The 17,746-nt window shown below is 38.3% G+C and overlaps 1 long non-coding RNA gene across 1 annotated transcript in view; it reads right to left on the bottom strand.

Moving 5' to 3' along the window:
* Window positions 1-13,356, bottom strand: part of LOC138164041 (uncharacterized) — a 46,627-nt gene extending 33,271 nt beyond the window's left edge. Inside the window, exon 1 of the long non-coding RNA XR_011168975.1 lies at window positions 13,033-13,356. This is a non-coding gene — a long non-coding RNA (uncharacterized lncRNA). The remainder of the gene's footprint in view (window positions 1-13,032) is intronic.
* Between the last annotated feature and the right edge of the window lie 4,390 nt (window positions 13,357-17,746).

Consider the following 17,746-nt stretch of genomic DNA (forward strand, 5'->3'; position numbering starts at 1 on the left):
AAGCCTGTAGCTTGTGTTGTGGACTCAAAAGCATGAAAGCTGGCAGGGAAAGGGGAGCTGAATGAAATTTACAATTTTCCAGTGTATTAATTTATAAGGATTTTACCTTATGATTTCTGGGCCACATGACCAGCAAGATGGCAGATTAGTCACTGGCTCCAGACCTCTTTAGCTCACTAATTCTCAAAAAACAAAAGGGAGGGGCAGTTGAATCCACAGGACAAAGGAAACAGTACTCCAACGAGTATAAAATTCTAACCACAAGATTCCTCCACAGTGCTTGACCCCAATACCTCCTATAAGAGAGGAATTTCCTTCCTAAAGTTTTGTTCAAGGATTTTTTTTACTTTTCCTTGAGCTTTCTCGAGTAAAAAGTGTATACTTTTTGGCTAAAACTGCTGCTTCTCAATTAAAATTCCTGGCCAGATTCTCAAGCCAATCTTGATTATAGAGTGATAGAAGCAGGACTGTTAACCATTACTGTTCGCCCTTTATGTAAAGAAAGTCAACAAGGCCAGGTAAAATTTAACTGAGATCTTTGTATAGGTGCATTTCTTTAGGTCCTCCCAGAAAGAGTTTTAATCAGCATTTAATATTGTTTATACTTGAAACTGACTGTGTCGAAGTTGCTGCCTTACCCTTTGTTTCAAGCATGTTTTCCTAAATAGGTTAAAGTCAACTTCTGGTGAATCTCTTAACAATAAAAGATCACACTTGAAAAAAAAAATCTTGGGTTCTTGGCACAGAGCATTGCCAGGACTTCATGGTTAGAATTTTCCTCTGAGCTGGCTGTTCTTTTCCTTTCAGCAGGAATGCTTTTTGGTTTTATGACCAAACCAAAGCAAAACAAAAAGAGGTATTCACAAAGTCATGTTACATCAAATTTCTCTAATATACAGTTCCATTGTAGTTTTTTTTTTCTCAAAAATGTTCCAGGATACCATTGTATATACATTAGGACTTTACTTCTTTCAAGTTGGCTTGCTTATAAGAAACAGCAGATTAAAGAACCTATGTTGCTATAAGAAGAGAAATAACATGTCAATTTTGTTTATTTGTTGGGATATGTGATTTATGCTTTCTCACATGGAGATGAAACAGAAAAAAAGGGACATGGGACCTTGTTTACATAATCCCCAAAGAAAGTCAGAATCCCTCTTTCAGGAAAAGGTTTGCCTTAAGTTTAAAATATAAATGATACTGACTCCTTATGAAGAAATATTTCTTATGTTCTAATAAATGAATTCAAGATGCACCTAAATTTAGTCTCTAGAGAAGAAAGGGGCCAAGCTGTATAGAGGAGAAGGTAAAAAAAAGAGAGAGAGAGAGAGGGGAAGGGATTTTAAGGAAGAATTCCTTAAAAACAAGAACATTTTTAAATCCTTTTCTAAAATATTATATTCACATGGAAGTGAAAAATACATACATGTGTATATATACATACATATGTAAAACTTTATATCAATTTACAATTTATGTATTTTATATATCTTTAAAATTACCAGTTGTTCAATACATATACATATTCCCAATTACAATCCACCTCTAGAGACCTCTATCATGAATACAACTATCTCCTTTGCTTTTTAATAAATTCTCCATTTTAAATGGAACATTGAATTAAATCAACCAAAATTGTTGGAAAGTCTTAGAAAATAGAACAAAATTTAATATTAAAGGAAGTTTCCAAATACATGCAGCCATTTATTCTCTTGATTGTTACATTCAAGCATTTATTCTCTTGGGAAAGCGGTTTCTACTGAATATATTTCTACTGAACAAGACCCCAGTAGGGTATCTTTTGTGAAACCAGTGGTTCCCAAAAGCTCCAAAGGAGGGTATGTATTTGCCATTTATAAGCATCAAAGGATATTAGTGCATCACAACCTTGTGCTAGGTACGATTTTATTATTGCTGTTGTCCAGTTTCAGTTGCATCCGACTCTTCATGATCTCATTTGTGGTTTTTTTTGCAAAGGTATTAGACTAGTTTGCCATTTCCTTCTTCAGCTCATTTTACAAATGAGCGAACGTTGAGTGACTTGCACAGGGACACACAACTAGTGTCTAAGACTGGATTTGAACTCAGGTCCTCTTAACTTCGGGGCCAGTGCTCTATCCACTACATCCCCTAACTGCCCCTGCTAGGTGCAATATTGATTCAGTTTTTTAAGGTAAAATCTCTACTCCCAGAAACCAGAAATCTAAAGGAGAAAACTCAGGTGTGAACATATTAAAGGTAATTAACACTAGCTTGAAAACAAACAGTATGTTTACTGGTTTCACTTTTTGTTAGTTTCTTCATCCAAGTGTATGTTTATTTTTTTTTCTGTGGGAGGTGATAGTGCTATTTCATTTATTGAAGGTGAAAATAACTTCATTGTGTATTTCCTTCTTGAAGTGCATCAGGGGAGAAAAAAATCTCTCTGTTGCTCCTGAAAAGGGAAGAACAAATTCTGCCACCTCTTTATACAAAGACACAAAAAGCTTCATAGGGAATCTTAGGTCTCCAATCTAGGAACAGAAATAGAGTAGAATTTTAATGAATTACTTGATGTCTGTGCTTTTTGTCTTATGAAGAAGCTTATTGTTACTGAAAAATACTATACTAATTATCTTGCATGCAATAATTTTTTGGACAATGTTTAATAGCAAATAAAGGTTTGATTTTAGGTTTTAGGTTTTAGGATTTTATTATTTATTCTCTATGTTTATTTTTGTTGACAGTTATTAAACTTATCACAAAATGGTTTAGGAAATATATCCAATAATAAAAGAACCTAAAAGCTAACCCTAAGGAATGGACTATTCTTGCCCTTTAAAGAATTAGACATTGATCCTTAAAGGGGAATTTCCTCTTAAATGGAAATTGATCCTTAAAGGGAGAATTTCAAAGTAGCATTACCAAATGCACTTCTTAGGAATCATTTTTCTACCATCATGACAAGTTTGTATTCAGTAGCTTTCTAAAAAAAATCCAAGTAAATAACTTCTAAAGGAAAACAAAGTTAGCTTCTTAAGTTAAGATTATCTTTAAGTGACAGAAGGACAATAAAAGATTTTTTCCCAAAAGCATAAACACTGGAACAATGACAACAGTTTTTAAGATTGTTAAGAGATTAAGAAACCTAACAGGACACCATGCATTCAGCACATTCTGAATTACTTCAGACTTCTTGGCTGTTTCTGAACTATTTTGAATGAAACAGAATATCAAATATCAGTGTCAAGTCATACTCCAGCTGATATTTTCCAAGGCACTCAGACAGGTTCTCAACATCCCACAATATCTGAAAAGTAGCCTAGGGAGGAGTATTGTATTTTCACCTGCAAAAATGATCATTGTGCCCTCCATTCATCCATTCGACAGATAATTTATTGAGGGTGGATTATGTGCGTAGCATTGTGTTAAGTGCTACAGGGGAAATAGAGCAAGCATAACATTTGATCCTTGCCCTCAATAAGTTTAAAGTCTTACTGGAGAGTGAATATATACACATTCACATTACCACTCCCACTAAAACTTAAGATAGAACATAAGTGCCAACAGAATAATATTATGTAATGGAGACAATCCTGTCCCAACCCCCTCTGCTCTGGCTAGAGGTACAGTTCATTAGTGCATGCATAGAGCTAAATTAGGCTCCCTTGAGTCACTTCTGGGGCACCATGTGGGCCTTGGCTGAAGGGCTCAGAGCTCTGGAATGATACAGCAATCCTTTAGTCCATAGAATGGCAGCAAGTAGAGGAGGCTGCTTCCAAGATTATTATATAAGGCACATATATGTAATATATAACATACATATATTACATAAGGCATTATATCAGGAATTGTTGCCCACTCAGTAGACTTTAAAAAGGAAAGAGAACTTCCATTGTCATTCTTTTCTTCATCTGTCCCAAACATATGGCTTGGAACTTCAACACAGGGGAGGGGGAACTAGAGAGGTGCTTCCCTTTCCCTCCCTGAAGCTCTAGCAAATGCTCATAACCCAACAAAAAGCACTTGTGCTGCCTAAGCTAACCAGAGCCTAGCTCTCTGGGCCCTGCTTTCATTCTTTAACTGAGCATTTCTATTCAGAGATGAATGTTTTCCGAACTTGAAAGATACCTTAGGCAAATATCAAATGGCTATTTGGCAGTCAACAATTATTCATTAAAAATCAGAGCAGTTAGGTGGCACAGTGGATACAGCACTAACCCTGGAGTTAGGAGGCTCCGAGTTCAAATTTGGCCTCAGACGCTTCCTAACTGTGTGACCCTGGGCAAGTCATTTAACCCTGTTTGCCTCAGTTTCCTCATCTATAAAATGAGATAGAGAAGAAAATGGCAAACCTCTCCAGTATCTTTGCTAAGAAAATCCCAAATGGGGTCACAAAGAGTCAGACACAACTGAAACCCACCAACCACAACAACAAGAAAACCCTAAACGGGGTCACAGAGAGCTGGACTTAACTAAAATGATGAGACAACAACAATAAGACTAAGTACTCATTAAAATCTTACCAGGTGCTAGACACTGTGCTAAATTTACATTGAGCATATTGAGAGGAAGAAAAACAAAAACAGGCCTTGCCTTCAAGGAGATTACATTTTCATGTGAGAAGCAATACGTAAATATCCAGGTACATACACAATATACAGAATAGCTGAAGGTAATCTGAAGGGGAAGCAGTTAAAAGTCTAAGAAAGGCCTCCTGCAAAAAGTAGAATTTGAGCTAAGTCTAGAAGAAAGCCAGGAAAACTAAGAGCTAGAAATGAGAGAGCCAAGCACTCCAGACATGGGGCACAGCCAATGCAAATGCACAAAGATGGGGAAGTGTAATGTTAGTGGGATTTAAGGTCTTCCCTACCCATCAATAGGCCTCATCTGGAGCCCATTAAGGGAAGCTTACTTAAGGGAGGCTTACTTGTAGAAAGGCTTTTACACCTTTTGCTAATTTCTAATTAGGCAGGGGATTGTGATGCCTTCTGGCTCTGAGAAGTGTATATATATACTCTGAGTTGTTATTTTGCTTTGGGGGCTCGCTTATGAGAAAGATATTGTGATTCCCTGGTGGAGATTCTGAGTGACTGCATGTTCAGAGCTCTCTGACTGATCAGATGTAAAGGCTCTCTCCATCCAGGTATGTATGTAAAGTGGATTCAGGCAGTCAGAGCCCTGTCGGTTGGTCTTTATTTCTCTTCTTGTATTTTCTTTTTTTTTAATTTCTTTCTTTTTTTTTCTTTTTGGAGGGCAATTGGAGTTAAGTAACTTGCCCAAGGTCACACAGCTAGTTTTTGTGTTAAATGTCTGAGGCCGGATTTCAACTCAGGTTCTCCTGACTCCAGGGCTGGTGCTCTATTCATTGCGCCACCTAGCCTCCCCTTCTCTGCTTGTATTTTCTCTGAATTTCAGGGTGCTGCTGACTTTCCCCCTGAACTAGTGAATGTAATTTTAAAAGATTGTTGACCCCTTAAACAGCTATCTTTCCTAGTAAAGCAGATCTAAGAACCTATGCTAGCAGCCATCCTGGGTATGCCAGTGTGGTTGCCACTACAGAGCGGAAGTATTATACTCAAGGAATTGCCAGTAGGCAAGTATAGCTAAATCATAGAGTATGTGGAGGAGAGTAAAGTGTACAAAGTATGGAAAGGTAGTAGGGGGCCAGGTTATGAAGAGCTTTAAATGACAGAAGAATTTATATTTGATCCTAGTGGTAATAAAGAAACACTGGAGCTCATTGAGCAAAGGGGTACATGATTAGACACGCTTTAGGAAAATTGCCTTGTCAGCTGAAGGGAAGATGAATTCCTCCACCCCATATGGGAAGAGATTTGAAACAGGGAGACCAATTAGAAGGATAGTGCAGTAGTCCAGGTGAGAAGTGATAAAGACCTGAACTAGGGGTTTGGTACTATGAGTGAAGAAAATGGGACATACTTGTATGAAAGATGTTGGGAAGATAGAAATGACAAGATTTGGCAATGCATTGAATATAGTGAGAGTGAGGTGTCAAGGATCACACCAAAGTTTGAAGCCCGAGTTATTGGAATGATGATAGTACTTTTGACAGTAATAAAGACATTCAGAAGGAGGAAAAGTTTGAAGGATAATATTATGAGCTCTATTTTAAACACATTAGATGCCTATAGGGCATCTAGTTCAAAATGTCTAAGAGGTAGCTGAAGATTTATGATTGTAAACCAGCAGAGAGACTAGGATTAGATATTTAGATCTAGAAAAAATTTGCATAAAGAAAATAATTGAACCCATGGAAGCTAATGAGGTCACCAAGTGAAATAGTATAGAGCAAAAAGGAAAGACACCCAAAGACAGAGCATTGGAGAATACTCATAATTAGTCCTACAAAATATTTCATATTTCAATATTTTAAATACTAACTTCCTGGGAGAATATAATAGGAGTTATAGGCTGCTATATTGTACTGGAAGTCTTTTTCAACACATGCTTATTATTCTTTTTTTATAGAAAGCATTTCTTTCAAAGAAAATTGTTATTCAATATATATCTACATAGGACATTGAGACCCTCTCTGCTCCCTTTTGAGAAGGTCATAAGCATGAACCAAAGCCAAGCTTTCAGGGTTTTCCTCAGGGTACCAGTGTTGGGGAGTAAAGAGCCAGAGACAATGAGAGGGAGCCCAATTCCCCTTTTTAGAACCCAGACTCCCTCAGGACTGTGAGTGTCCCCAGAGCTGAGCCCTTAGTGGGAGAAGGCCCCCTTGGCCAGTAACAATGTCTATAGGAGCTAAAAAATGGAGAAATGATCAAAGAAAGATCGCTGTGGGTTGGAATTGAGAAAGACTTGATCTAGAGAGGCATCCTTGAGCAGGGTCCTGAAGGATGAGTAAGGTTTGGAGAAGTAAAAAGGATAGTTGGCATTCTAATAAAGGAGCAGTATGAACAAATGTGTCAAGATGCCAATAAGCCAAGTACATACAGGTGATAGTATATCAGAGTAAATAAAGCAGAGTAATTATAGTGGAGGATTTATTCTGAGGAAAAGTGGAAGATAAGATTAGAAAGGTAGCCTGGGGACCACCTCTGTATTTCTTGGTAAGAAATTTGGATTTTATTTTATAGACAATAGGAAACAATTGAAAGCTTTCAATATGTATACATGCATGTATGTTAGGGGTGGGGGGCTGGGGAGTGGCATGACTTAAGAAATGTTTTTTTGTTTTTTGTTTTTATTTTTTTACTTTATGGAGGGGGAAAGGCAGGGCAATTGGGGTTAAGTGACTTGCCCAAGGTCACACAGCTAGTAAGTGTGTCAAATGTCAGAGGCCAGATTTGAACTCAGGTCCTCCTGACTCCAGGGCCAGTGCTCTATTCACTGTACCACCTAGCTGCCCTAAAGCAATATTTTATTGGTTTTTTTTTTTACTATCAGTGTGACTTTTGTATAGCTTGGAGCAAAGGAAAATGAAAACAAACCAAATAGGAGATTATTGTAGTTCATATATTTAAACCAACAAAAACCTAGAATAGGATGGTAGCAATGGAAATGGTGAGAAAGAAATGGACACAAGAAATATTGAGGCCATTTATTAAGCACCTACTATGTTCCAAGTACTATGCCAAGCACTAGGCTTTCAAAGACCTGATGGAATTTTAGTGATTTAAAGGAAATCAGTAGAAGAATCAAAGGTGATTACATTTCAAACTTGGGCAACTGGAAGAATGATGATTCCACTAACAGAAACAAGAAAAGAGTTGTGAGAGAATAATAATGAGTCTTGGGAATTTGGAAATAGTTGAAAATATGGGACTGAAATTTGAGAGAAAGGGCAGGACTGAAAATACAGATTTTGGGAATCATAAGAATGGAGGTAATATATGTAGTTGCCAGAGCAAATAAAGCTTCTTACATGTTGAAAGAGAAGGACTGAATCACAGAATTTCAAAGTTGGAAGGATCTTCATTGGTTATTTAGCCTAACCCATACCTGAACAAGTATAGTCTTTATAACACACCTTAAAATGGTGATCTAGTGTTTGCTTGAAGACCTGAAAGGGTGGGGAACTTACTACCTCTCAAGACGACCCTTTCCACTTCAGGGTTAGGAAGTATTTCCTAAATACTTGTAAAGAGACTAAATTTGGCCCATACAACTGTTATCTATTAATCCTTGTTCTTTTTGGGGCCAAGCAAAACTAGTCATGGTAACTCTTAAAATTCTGGAGATTGTTATCATGTTTGCTCTAAGTCTTTACTTTTCCAGGCTGAAATATATTCCATTCCTTCAAGCTATCTTCACATGGCATGAATTTAGGCCATTCACCATCCTTGGTTGCTTTCCTCTGCATTCTCTCCATCTTATAAATTTCTTTCCTAAACTGTGGAACCCAGAACTGAAAAAAAAACCTCATTTTAGATGTGGTCTGAGTAAGGTAGATTATAGGACTATTACCTCCTTATTAAATTACCTAGAATGTGCCAATGGGACCACCTCCGGTCATCCTGATCTATAGACCCAGATGGCTCTAGAGGAGAAAGTGGGCTGGTGACATTGCACAGATCTTAAATCCAATTCACTTGCAAGTCATGGCCTCATCTTCCCAATGTCATGACCTTCTTCAAAAATGAAGGACAGGGGGTTGGCTAGGTGGCGAAGTGAGTAAGAGCACTGGCCCGAATCCGGCCTCAGATACTTAACACCCACACAAAAGAAAACTGGCCACGTAACCTTGGGTAAGTTACTTAACCCCAATTGCCCTGCCTTTCTCCCCTCCAAAAAGAAAAAAAAAAGAAAGAAAAAAAGAATCAAGGACAAATAACAGCAAAAATGTGCTAAACACTGTTATTGGCACTAGGAATACAAAAACAAAATTCAAAAGACCCTTCCCCCAAAGAGTTTATATTATACTGAAGAATTACTAGAAACTAAACCTCTCAATGCAAAATGAGATCACAGAACACCAATGACTCCTATTGAACTTGCAGTCTATCTATATTCTAAATTCTTTTTCATACTGTTTGCCCAATCATGCCACTTCCATTTTGTACTTGTGAAGTTGACTTTTTGAACCTTTGTAAGACTTCATATTTGTCTCTATTAAATTTCATCATATTTTTGGACCAATCTTAGGGTCTGTCAAGATATCTTTTATTCCTATCTCCATCATCCAGGGTAGCATGTGTTACCTGTCAGGCAATGAAGTCAGTCAACAAATACTTATTAATTTAGTCTACTATGTGCCAGTCATTGTGTTAAGTGCTTAGGGTACAGAGAAAGGCAAAAAACAGTCCCTGCTCTCAAGAAACTCACAGTCTAATGGAAGAAACACCATGCAAACAACTATGTACAATCAAGATACATACAGGATAAATTGAAGATAATCTTAGGGGAGAAGGCACAAAGATTGAGGAGAACTGAGAAAAGTTCCTTGTAAAAGGAGCTGAGACATAAAAGAAGCCAGGGAAGCCAGGAGGCAGTGATGGGGAGGGAAGGATAGCATGCTGATCAAGTGCGAAGATGTCGTGAAATTAGGAATAATAATGGATAAAGGATAAAATAGCATCCAAAAAGATCTCAACAGCCTGAAACAATGGTTTAAGCTAGCATGATGAAATTTAACAAGACTAAATGTTAAAGCCTGGCACTTGAGTGAAAAAACAAAACCTCGATTGTATAAGCATAGGACTAGGAAGACACAACTAGAAAGCAGTTCTTACACACAAAAAGAAAGAAAGATCCTTAAGGGTTTTAATGGACTTCACAACATGGCCGTCAAAAAAGTGAATATGATCTTAGGTATAATAGGCTTCTTTAATAGAAGTACAATGTCCGTAATGAAAGAAGTGGCATTCTTCTCTATACTCTGCTCTATTTAGACCATACCTGGAGAATTAATGTTCAGTTCCAGGTGTCGTATTTAAGAAGGGACATTACCAAGCTGGATTATAACCTGAGGAAATGAGTGGACTGAAAAAAAAATGTCATATGAAAATCAGTTGAAGGACTTTGTGATGTTTAACCTGGATTTCAGAAAACTAAAGGGAGAGAAGATATGGTTGCTGTTTACAAGGATTTTCAGGTTTTCATGATGAAAAAGGATCTACTTATCTTTCAAGGGCAGCACTAGAACCAAGAGGCAGAAATTAGAGTGAGGCATGTTCTCATAAATAACTTCCTAAGTATTGTTATTCAGTCATGTCCAACTCTGCATGATCCCATGGGCCATACTGCCCATGGGATTTTTTTGGCAAAGATACTAGAGTGTCTTGCCATTTCTGTCTGCATAAGATTAAGGCAAACAGAAGTTTTGTGACTTGCCCACGGTCACACAGCTCTTAAGTGTCTGAAGCAAGATTTAAACTTGGGTCTTCCAGACTCAGCTAGCTGATCAAAGATGAAAAATGCTAGTTCAGGGGCAATGAGCTCTCTTGGACATCACCATGCCAAAGTTTGATGACCATGGTATCCATACCTTGGTAAGGGTTTGAACTATGTATCCTAAGGACTTTTCAAATTCTTAAGATTCTATCATTCTATCCATGACAATTCCAAAAGACTTAAAAAGAAAAAGGCTATCTATATCCAGAGAGAAAACTGATGAACTCTGAGTGCAGATTGAAGCATAATTTTTTCATTTACTTTATTTTTATTGCTTTTTTTGCAACATGGATAATTTAGAAATATGTTTTCAATGGTCTCACATGTATAGTTGATATCACATAGCTTGTCTTCTCAATGGGTGGGGTAGTGGCTAGAGGGAGGAAAAGAACTGGGAATTCAATATTTTAAAAAATGAATGTTAAAATAAAGTATAATTATTTTTTAAAAGGAAAATCACAACAAAAAAGGGATTCTATCATTCTATATAAGTTCCATAAATTGTTAGAAGACATTCCTTTTGAAGAATATTTGGAATTTCATCACCCTCTACCTATCCACTGTGCTCATTGAAGTGACTTCAGTCTTTAAAAGATTCCCTGCAGAAGTTATTAGTTTTGGTTGGAACAGTTCAGGCCATGCTCTTAAAAGAATACTTATCTTTTCCCATCAAAACACATACATACTGGCTCTTGTGGTTCTTTCGCTTTTTCTCCTATTTTAAACAAGGTAAAAATTTCTCCTATAGCAGAGATAACTTTGTCAGTTCCTAAGGGTGCTGAAACTAATGCATACATCAAAAAGGAAGGCCTATGTCAACAAAAGATAAGGGAAATCAAGAAAATTTTCCTAGGGGTTGAATTGAGCCTTGAAGGGCCAAACTTTGTTTATATCTTTGGCTTTTATATCACTTTCGTTTCCAGATATTCCCCATTATCCTCCCCAACCCTTCTGAACACCAGTGCCTTCCCTCTTTTAATTGTTTCCTATCTATTTTGTGCATAACTTGCTTTGCATATATTTATTTATAAGCTGTCTCCTCTATTAAATTACAAGCTCCTTGAGAGCAGAGACTGTCTTCTGCCTCTTTTTCTATCCCCAGCACTTAGTACAGTAACTGGTACACAGTAGGTACTTAATAAATGTCTATTGATTGATCAATAGATGATCCTACTCAATGAACTAGTCCTTGTAACAAGAAACAAAGGCTAGGAAGGAAAAAAAAGCAGTTCAGCAAAATTAACCAATACATCGACCAAATCGGATGATAAATGCAATCTTTCACAATTAAAGGTTTCCACTTCTACAAAGAAGGGAAGAAGGCATGCCTTATTATTTCTTCTTAGGGGCACTTGATTCTTATAATTACATAGTGGTCAGTTTTTGTCTCTTTGTTCCTCCCATTTACGTGGTTCAGTGTTTTGTATGTTGTTTTCCTGGTTCTACTTATTTCACTTCTCATCAGTTCAAGCTTATCTGCATTCTTCATATTCATCATTTCTTATAGTCCAGTAAGATCCCATTAGAAAAATGTACTACAATTACTTCAGTTATTCCCTGATTAATGGGCCCTGCTTTGTTTCCAGTTTTTTTGCTATTGAAAAAATAATGATGGGGCAGCTAGGTGGTGCAGTGAATACAGCACAGACCCTGGAATCAGGAGGAACTGAGTTCAAATCCCACCTCAGAGACTTAACAATCACTAGCTGTGTGATCTTGTGCAAATCAACCCCAATTCCTTGCCTTCCCCCCTCCAAAAAAATTATTTTAAATACTGCTTTGACTATTTCAGTGTATATGAGAAACTTTCTGCCTCTCACCTATTTGAGGTATGTGCCAAGCAGAGGAATTTCTAAATATAAACATTTAATCACTTCTTTAAAGTCTAATTCCAAGTTGCTTTCCAGAGTAGCTAAATAAATTTACAGCTCAATAAATAATTTATTATTATGTTCATTTGTCCACAACCTCTCCAGTTTTTATTTTTCAGCTTTTGTCATCTTTGCCAATAATGGTATAAGTTGAAACTTCAGAGTTATTTTGATTTGCAGTTCTCTTATTATTAATGATCTGGAACAATTTTTCATACAGTTGGTAATAGTTCCTTTGCAAACTGTTTGTTCATCTCCTTTGACTATTTATCCAGTAGGGAATACCAAATCTAGATTTATTTTTCTTTATTTTTTTCTCTTCTTTAAAAAGAAACACTGAGGTGGCCAGGTGGTTCAGTAAGAGCACCGGCCCCGGTGTCGGGAGACCAGGGATGGGTTCCGGCCTCAGATACGTGGCACCCACACAAAATAACTGGCCGTGTAACCTTGAGCAAGTTACTTAACCCCAATTGCTTAAAAAAAAGAAACAAGGAAGGTTTCTTTTCAACACTGATCTCATTTCCCAATGCTACCACTCCTAGAGAAACCTCCCTTGCAACAACCAAGCAGTCATGTGTGACTTTCACTACCTTGGCCCCCACCAGCCAGAGATACTACATTTCACCCCTCTCCATCACAGGGTTCTCTGATACCCTCGAGGAGACTGGGGGTTTCTAGGTTCTCTGCCAATTTCCCCAGTCCCCATCAATTTTAGGTGTGGATCCCCTGTCCCCCTTTTCCATTAAGCCACTCACAGAAAAATTAGCTTTTGAAAGTAACAGATGCTTCAAAAGATATAAGCACAAATAGACAAACTTACTCCCCAACATATAGAGCTTAATCCTTTTCCTGCTTTGTACCACCTCAGTCTCTGGGAAGGTGAAAGTGATTGGGTTCAGTTCCTCTATAGCACGGTTCCTGCTCCAAGACCAAAGTCACCCTCTGCTCACGTTCAGGCACTCTGGCTTCTCAGGGTTTCCCTATTGAGCTGGTCGCACCATTTCACTTGCAAACACCCCCAGGTCAGTTTCTTGGAGTCTAATTAAAAGCTGGAAGAAGGAGAAGAGAGTCACCCAACTGGGAGTGACCTATGATATTCACCTTCTGAACACAGCAGGAAGGAGGAAAGAGCATGAGACCAAAAGACAGTGACTGTCTCAGTCTGATCAGTGTTAAAGATGCAAGCTCTCTGGCTGCACAGCCAATCAAAGGAAGCTTACCCCCCACCCATGTGGAGGAAGATGCAGAGCAGCTCAATGTCAATAATCTGGGCATGCCCAGATAAGCCCCCGAGGGGCTTGTTAGCCAATTTGAGTATACCCCAAAAGCCCCTTACACAAACAAATCAAATTGACACACTGACCAAGTCTGTCAGTGTTCCTGCCTCCTATATCATATATTTGGGATACATCATACTTATCATCTCCCTAGAGATGAGAGAAGTATATGTGTTTCATCATCAGTCTTTTGGTCACTGTACTGTCCTGTGCTCTGATGAATTTTAGTTTTTTCTTTTACACATGGCATCCTAAAAGTCTTGTTGCATTTTTAAAGCATTAGTCATTTTCAAATGCACTAACACTTGTGGGAAACCCTATACTATTGTTGTTATCATATACTTTCTTCTGCTTATTCTCTCTGCTTTGGATAGTAAAGTCTTCCCAAGTTCCTCTGAATTCTTCGTGTTTGTAATTTCTTATAGCACAAAAATACCTGTCATTGTTGTTCCTTCTATGTAACATGTTACATGAGTTATCATTTTACCTTTTGTTGCAGAGTGATAATCATTTGAAGACAGAGAAGGTCCTGACAGAAGCACTAATAATGATTGTTATGGAGGAAGGAAATGGGACTCATTCATTGAGAGAAACTTTTAGGAGCATTCCACTTGACATGGGGAGTAGAGAAAGATGCTGCCAGATTTTGTCATTTTACCCAGGAAACAGAACTTCCTGCAGTAATTGCTGTTTCCAACTGCTGCCCACTATACCAGCAGTTCTGTTGGGAGAGCTGGACACTGGACAGGGAGATCAATATGGAGAAATCCAGAGAAGGTGATGACTATTCCAAAACCTTCTGTGGCTGGCAAGGAGAGTGGAATACTAGTCCGATCTCCCTGGCACTCCCCCTCCTGTTTCTCCCTTGCTTTCACTGGGCATTAGCACCCATTTCCTTAACCCCTTTCTTCAATCTGCTGGTGTGGAAGAAGTCTCTGTATACATTCTTAGGCTGGAATCCATAAGCTATGCAGCATTGGTCTGAATCTTGCCCAGTTATTTAAAGCCATATGGCAGAAGCAGGGTGATTTTTCTATCTGACTTGCAGCATTCATATGTGGCATCTCCTCCATTATCATTTAAGCTCCTTGAGAGCTTGCAAGGATCATCTTGTTTTTCTATTTGCATCCACACTATTTAGCACAATGCTTTACATATAATAGGGGTTCAGTAAATGCTTTATTCATTTACTCATTCACATCCCTAGAGAGGATCTTTGGTCCCTGTCTCAAGACACTTAGAACCAATACGCTTGGTAACTTGAGCACAGTACCACCTAGTGGGCAAATTATGTATTACACCATCACTGGTTTAGTATTGTCAAGTTATACCCTGCCATCCTTTTTAAGAAAAGTAGGCATGGGGCGGCCAGGTAGCACAGCAATTAAAATCACTGGCCCCAGTGTCGGGATGACCTGGGGATCGAATCTGGGCTCAGACACTTAGCACCCACCCAGAAACACCTGGCCATGTAACCTTGAGCAAGTTACTTAACCCTGATTGCTTCAAAAGAAAAAAAAACAAAAGTAGGCATATGAGAACATAAAATACTAACTGTTACTTTAAAGGCCACCTGAAATACCCACCAAGTACACAATCAGTTGGCACCACACTTACATTTCTTTTACATATATAAAAAAGACCATCCAATTTAGGAATTAAGAGATCACTGGTAACTTTATAAAGGATGATGGCTAGGGACTGAGTGGAGCAACATCAGCTGTAGAGTATGTTGTGAAGAACTGCTGGCAGCAGAGAAGATAATTTCCCAGGAGTTTAGCAGTGGAAAGGAGAAGAGATAAAGGATGATAGATTGATGGAGGGAGAGAGTTATGTGAAGGATTTTTGTTTTGTTTTGTTTTTAAGGACACAGAGGCTTGAGCATTGCAGAAAGCAGAGGAACCAAAACAAAGGGGGAAATGGAAGATTAGAGGAAAGGGACAATGATACAAGTTCCCAGAAGAGAAAGAAGAAAATAGGATCAAAGGAACAAGTAAAGGGCTTAGTCTCAACAAGAATGGTCCTTTCATTCTCTGAGACTGGGGAAAATTTAAAGAGGTTTTAAGGTACTCCAAGAAGGTATTTGAGAAACACATAACTGACCATGCAGAGTAGGAAAGTCAAAGGAGATTTTAACAAATGGCTCTGATTTTCTCACTAAAGTGAGGATATGAAGTCATCTGCTGAAAGATTGGGTAGGGACTATGGGCTTAATACAAGTTAGAGATAGTTTGGAATAGCTATGGACTGAAATTTCACAGTCAAAGATTAATAAAAGGATTGCCAGGTAGCAGTGATAGACCTTGAGATTAAATTACTTCCTCCAGCATCATTCAAGCAGTTTAGAAGCAGGAAAAGAGAAAGTAGATAGTAGGAGAGGTCAGAAATTGAAGACTAAGAAAGAGTTTAAGGGAAAAGAGAATAAGAGATTAAAGGATAGGAGCCAATGCCTGGTTTTATTAAGTAAAAGGGTCAATACTTTGATGAGAAGAAAATGAAGCTAAGATTAGAACTGATAGGATAGAAGAATGGGAAAGGACAGAGGAAGTGGAAATCATTATCAGAAAATAGAATTTTTTTTTAAGTTATATTTTATTTTTTCAAATTGTTTTCAGCAAAAACCCACCTTCTCTCATTTCCATCCCAAACCCCAACTCATCCCAAATAAAGTAAAAGAAAAAAAACTTACAAACTTGTATACTTAAGCAAATCAAATTTCCACATTTTGGAAATATATAATATATAAAATATAAATAACTGTATAAATATATATCATATATAAATATATAAAAAATAACTCCTCACCCATAATCCTCCGTGTCTATTAGGACATGGGTAGCATGTTTCATCATTCATCCTCTGGAATCGTGGTTGATCATTATGCTGATCAAAGACTAATACTTTCAAAGTCTTTAACACATTGTTGTCACTATATAAATTTTTCTCCTAATTCTGTTCATTTCATCAGTCCCTATAAGTATTTCAAGGTTTCTCTGAAACCAGCCCCTTTATCATTTCTTACATTAAAATCCACCACATTTACATATCATAACTTGTTCAGCCATTCCCCATTTTTTGGGCACTCCCCTCAGATTCTTATCCCTTTGCCACTTCAAAAAGAGTCATAAATATTTTTCTACATCCTTTGTTTTGCTTCAGACTAATCCCTGCCTTGATCTACTATTCTTGATTCCCTGTCTTCTCTTTCCCTCCAATTTCCCTGTAGAGTGAACTGTACTGCTGATTGCTAGTCTTCTCCCCTGCCCCTACCCCCAGTTCTGAGTTCTACAAGTCCATTAACTGACTTTGGGTTTGCTGGATTACACCTCTATCTACCAGCTGGGAAGCTCGGTCACTTCAGAGTTGACACAACTGCAGGGTCCCCTTAGGCCTGAGATTCCTGCCCTGGCTATTACTCTGTAAGCTTCAGATTGGGAAAAAGCTGACGCTGAGATATTGCTCTGCTCCTGGCTCCATACCACATTGATGCTGCTTACATCCGAAATTGGTTCCCTCTTGATATATAGCTTAGGGCCCATGACCTTCCTTCCCCAGAAGGCCACCTTAGGGTGCAGAACTCCTCCTCAACCTGCCCTGAACCTGTGATCTGGAACTGGGTAATGGGCAACAAGGCTGCCAGATAGTACCTGTTTCCCTTATGGAACCCCATTATGAGTCTGGGACTTCCTCTTACCCTGATGTCTAGCCTCTCTTGGGTACTGAAATGCTTTGCATATGGCCCTCTCCTATCCGATGTCCACAAAACTCTTTGTCTCCCTATGCTGACATGGGCTGTAAAAATAATTATAGGGGCAGCTAGGTGGAGTAGCAAATAGAGCATAGTCCTGAAGTCAGGAGGACCCGAGTTCAAATCTGGCCTCAAACACTTGACACTTACTAGCTATCTAACCTTGGGTAAGTCACTTAACCCCAATTGCTTTCCCCCCGCCTCACCACCCCAAAAAAATAATTATGACTTTTTCTTGAATTTCCCTACCAGGATTTAGTGTGGTGCATTTTCTAAATGTTTGGGAGTTTTGAGGGGAGCTGGGGGCGTTAGTTCATGGTGCAGTGTAATGGCAAGTACAGAAGTAGTTCACACCTTGTTTCAGTCTGTTAAGAAACATAACATATGAACTCCACAACTTGCAAACTTCCAGGCAAGAGCTAATGAATATATTCATTATATATATATATATGTGTGTGTGTGTGTGTGTGTGTGTGTGTGTGTGTGTGTGTGTGTGTGTGTGTGTGTGT

Source organism: Petaurus breviceps, unplaced genomic scaffold (assembly GCF_028583685.1).
Source record: "Petaurus breviceps papuanus isolate PSGF00001 unplaced genomic scaffold, PetGlider_PUasm1.0 189, whole genome shotgun sequence".
In the NCBI taxonomy this organism is placed as follows: Eukaryota; Metazoa; Chordata; class Mammalia; order Diprotodontia; family Petauridae; genus Petaurus; species Petaurus breviceps.